Source organism: Chiloscyllium punctatum, chromosome 27 (genome assembly GCF_047496795.1).
Source record: "Chiloscyllium punctatum isolate Juve2018m chromosome 27, sChiPun1.3, whole genome shotgun sequence".
Taxonomy (NCBI): domain Eukaryota; kingdom Metazoa; phylum Chordata; class Chondrichthyes; order Orectolobiformes; family Hemiscylliidae; genus Chiloscyllium; species Chiloscyllium punctatum.
The window spans coordinates 75,919,837-75,924,587 of NC_092765.1; the positions used below are offsets into that span (position 1 = coordinate 75,919,837).

General features: G+C 44.1%; 1 non-coding gene across 1 annotated transcript; it reads right to left on the bottom strand.

Moving 5' to 3' along the window:
* Positions 1 to 891: 891 nt before the first annotated feature.
* On the bottom strand, positions 892 to 973 carry trnas-cga (transfer RNA serine (anticodon CGA)). The gene has a single exon. It is a non-coding gene; the product is annotated as a tRNA-Ser (tRNA).
* Between the last annotated feature and the right edge of the window lie 3,778 nt (positions 974 to 4,751).

Consider the following 4,751-nt stretch of genomic DNA (forward strand, 5'->3'; position numbering starts at 1 on the left):
AACCTGGCCAGGCTCGTTACCCAGTACTAAATCGAAAGTGGCGTCTTCCCTTGAAGGCATGTCTACATAATGTGTCAGGAAGCCCTCCTGCACACACTGGACAAAAACTGACCCATCTATAGTACTCGTACTGTAGTGATCCCAGTCAATATTTGGATATTGTTTTGAGTGTCCCAGAGTTTTGCATTGTCCCAGAGTCCAGATGAAGTTTGTATTCCTCACGTACGGGAGCGAGAATTTTTTCAATGTCTCAGATCAGTTCCAGTGCCGAGAACATCAGAGTTAATGTCCCTTCCTCTACTCGGACGGACAGTTCACACTCCTTCATTCTCCTCTGATTCCGTTTCCCAAAGAGTTTCTCAAGATTTCCAAAGTTGGAGCCAAAATTATACGGTTTGCTTCCTAAACATTTTTCCAACTGCCAATAGACAATATTTTCACAGTATCTCTTCACAATCCTCTGGCTTGCACCATGTCCAGGGATGAGAAGTCCCGTTTGGTGGAGAGATTTCCTAGGCTGGTGAGTTTCACTTTGGAACAAAGATGGTTCAGTGGCAATTTCTTGCGGTTGTTTGTAATGATGGGAGAGGGAGCGGTGGGGAATGACGACTCTGACGAGCAGGAGGAAGCGTTGGTAATGACCAGAGTCAGAGAACAGAGGACAATGGATTAAAGGAATCTAATGAAAAGCAGCAGTTCTGCTCAGGGCGTTCAATAACAACTGCAGATGTGTCGGGCAGTGTATCTGGAAAGAGAAACAGAGATAATGTTTTAAATATGGAACATTTCTGATGAAGAACTCCAGTTTCCCAAGTCTAATCAGATTACAGGCCTGGTTTGCAAAGTAGGCTTTCTGTAGTTTGAACTGCTCCAGCAAGAGAGGATTCATAATGTAGTCAGCAGCACTCGAACCTACGTGTGGAAACCACAATGGATTTCGAATCCATCGCCTTAAACACTCGGCCATGACTACAGGCATTGCTACAGCGTTGAGCATTGACCAAATCAGCCGCGATCACTTGAAATCTGCCGCTGTCTTGATGAGTTAAATGCTTCCATCTCCTTTCATACCTTTGCTGTCATTTGTAAGGTGCGAGACACCAATGTAAAAGAAGAAAAGCACAAAGTTAGGAAAAGATATTTGCAGCCAAATTGAGTCAAAATTATTTATTGAAAGGAAAATCACACTTGGCAATTTGCTAGATCTCTCTGCGAACATGACCAGCAGAGGTAATCAAGGGAGATATTGATCTAAGTATTCTTGGACATGAAACAAACAAAGGTTAATGACATATTCATTTCTTTTTCTGGCGAAGGAACTAGTCTTTCCAGATGCTCACAATGACAGAGATTTTTCCCAATTAAAGACAGCAAATAAGTCCCATCTCACGCTGATACCATCGTGAGCGCTGCTGTTTCATAATGCCACAGAGTCAGGGTCAATTCCCGCCTCAAGCAACTGAATGTGTGGAGTTTGCACATTCTCCCCGTGGCTGCGTGCGCTTGCTCTGGTTTTCTCCCACAGTCCAAAAATGTACCGGTTTGTTGAAATGGCCGTGCTAAATTGACGGGATCAAAGAAGAGGAATGCATTTGGGCTCGGGCGGGTCGGTGTGGATTTGCTGGGCCGAAGGGCCTGTTTGCACATTGTAAGTATTCTAATCTACAGTAATTAATGACCAAGGTATGGTGCACGTTGTTCGATGTGGCATATATGACCTTTTGATTGTTTTCCTACAAAGTTTCTTTACAATTCAAACGGGAGAGGAAGAAGGGAAATGAATGTCTCCCATAATTCTTGCCTTCTTTTATCATTCACAGGCGGTATTTATTCCTGTACGTTTTTTTTTACACTGTGGTTACTGTTAGTGTTCTTGTAAGCCACACCGGCTGGTTTCCTCTTTCCTCAATGTTCCTCATCTCTACCCAAACACACGTTCCATCCTTATCTCCTGAATCAAAGTAGTGTCTAACCATTGCATAATTGCCACGGAAACTGAGCTTTTCACACGCCTGTGTATGTCATTTCCCAATATTAATTGATTGTTTACTGTGTTGTAGTTGTGCACGAGAAGAGGAAAACAAAATAGAGGGCGGTGGTCCTGGGTTTCAAACACACGTAATTGCAGCTAAAACGCAGATTACTGCACAAAATGCGATTACGGAAGCATGCACCGAACCGTCAGGAAGCACACAATAAGTACAATGCTGGATATCATGTCAGGAACAGGACTAGAAACACAACAGAAATACGTCTTTTGGGTACTATTTTGGACGTATTTCTCAATGAGCTATCGTGTTTTACATACGTTTCATCGGGAGTTACCTCACAAAAGGAAGTAACCAGTGCTGCAGACGGTCATATAATCCGAGTTCCAAGTCCCGGAGTCAGAGACACTCAGTGCCCTGTGTGTACCTACAAGGAACAGCTGTGCATGGGGTTTACAGGGTAACTGAACTGCATGAATGCAGCTCGATGGTCGTCTGTCTGCTTCTCCTCTATAGTTTTCTGTGCAGTCCGTGCGTGCAATCTTGTCAACTACGTTCGTCTGGCACAAGATGGGCATTGGTCACTTGTCACTGACAGAGGCTGTTGGTTTATGTGTTGTCATAATTCCGAGTGTAAGGAGGAATCTGGCTGTCAGTTCCCAGAAACTTACTTTAATAAACGGAAGCGTGATTTTTAACTTGCTGCTTGGCATATACTTGTTGCAAAGTTCATGCACTGCGAATCACGTTGCGGGACTATCCAATTTTGGCAAAGGATTTGTGTGGCAGTCACGAGTTGCCACGACCAGCTATCCCTAGTAGAAATACGGTCAAATGGTAAGAACTACAAATTCGATTAGAGCAGCACAAGATTAATCTGACAGGACAAACAGAAGGCAGCCAGAAGATTTCTGGGTGGAGGGCAATCACCCAAGGTACCTTTTCATATGAAAGTCTGTGCATCAGTAGAAATGTGAGCAAAGTAGTCTATGTTGGTTATTCTAATTCCAGACAACTTGCGTTGTTCCCCGTTTACTCTGAAAGTGAATAGACATAGTTATTTCACCGTTATTTCGAAAGAAGATCCTGCATTGAATCTGTTCGCCGTTTTTTTGATGCTGTGGCGAAAATGGGGGAAATCGCGATGTGAAACGTTTCTATACTTTCATTTCCTTCATTACTGTCCTGGTGAGGGAGAAAGGTGATTGGCTTTCTCGATCAGATGGGGGCACCGGCGTATTGATGGCCTAATTTAATCACGGATATACTTGGAAATGTTCACTTTTAATAGTTCGTTGTTGTGTTTTGTTTTATGATACTTGAGTACTTTCTGGGACTTGGCAATACACTTAATCTCCAGTAGGTTTGGAATTGCCTCGCTGTTATTTGTGCGAGCAGTTCATGTCAGAGACGACTCACAGTGACTCAGAGACAGCACTTAAGCTTCGGTGTGTCTGATCATGGTACTGCCTTTTCAGTTTTGATTCTGTTCCACGTTAAGAGCTTTCAGTTTTTGGATTCGCTGGAGAGCAAAGTGGGTAATGCGATATGTGAGGTATTTTGCTTCAGCCAAAATCTTTGATGGCGAACTTGGGAAAATGTCAAGAAGAATGGTCATTGGCAGCAAATATCCGGAAAACCTTCATCTCTGGATCGGTTGGGCTCATCCACCCTCCAGACAAAATAGCCAAACTCGCTGGCTGAGTAACAATCAACATGCGTTTTTGTTTTTGCAAATGGTGTATTCAAACCATTGCCGGTGGCTGGAGCATCTCAGACTTGTCGAGCATGGAAACAAATCCCGCAATCCAACTTGCCCTTGCTGAATAGATAACCGAAATTAATCCATACATATCTACCAATATTTGTGCCTTATCTCTCCGAGGTCTTCCTGTCTATACACCCATTCAGATGCCTTTGAAATGCTGTGAGTGCACCAGACTCTGCCACTAAATGTGGCAATTCATTCCACACACACAAAAGTTCTGTGTGAAAAACATGTGTCCCTCACATCCCTTTTAGATTTTTCCTCTCTCATATTAAACGTTTGCTATGTAGATTTGAACTCGCGTGCCTTGTGAAGATTTGCTCCCTGACTATTGACTCTGTCTGCTTCCTCATTATTTTATAAGCTTCTGTGAGGCCATATCTAAGCCCTGAAGCTCCTGGGAATCTGACGAAGCCTACTCAGTTTCGTTCTCATGTCCAAGCAGTGCAAACCTTGCAAATCCTTGTAAATGTTTTCTGAACTTACACTTGCAAGAAGTGTGTCCAGCTGCCGCACTTGTTTGACCGCGTGGCCACTCTGGAGCTGCGGGTGGACTCACTGTGGAGCGTCAGCAATTCTGGAGAGTTACGTTGCCTCCCAGGTGCTCAGGCAAGGGATGTCGCCCTTCGGCTGAAGAGCATTCGAAAAGGGGATCGTGAACAGTCAGTTGTCTTGGTGCATACAGGCACCAACGAAAAAAAAACGAGATGAGGACCTGCAGGGAGAATTCAGGGAACTAGGAGAGAAATTAAAGAGGAGGACCTCAAAGGTAGTAATCTCGGGATTACTGCCGGTGCCATGTGACTACCAGCGTAGAAATGAAGACAAAAACGGCACGGTGAACACGTGAGTTGAGGAATGGTGCTGCAGGGCGAGTTTCAGATTTGTTGGATTTTGTGACCAGTTCTGGGGAATGTGGAGCTATAAGAAAATTGACGATGGACATCTGAACCAGGCGGGAACGTATGTCCTTTCGGGAGTTTTTGCTACTGCTG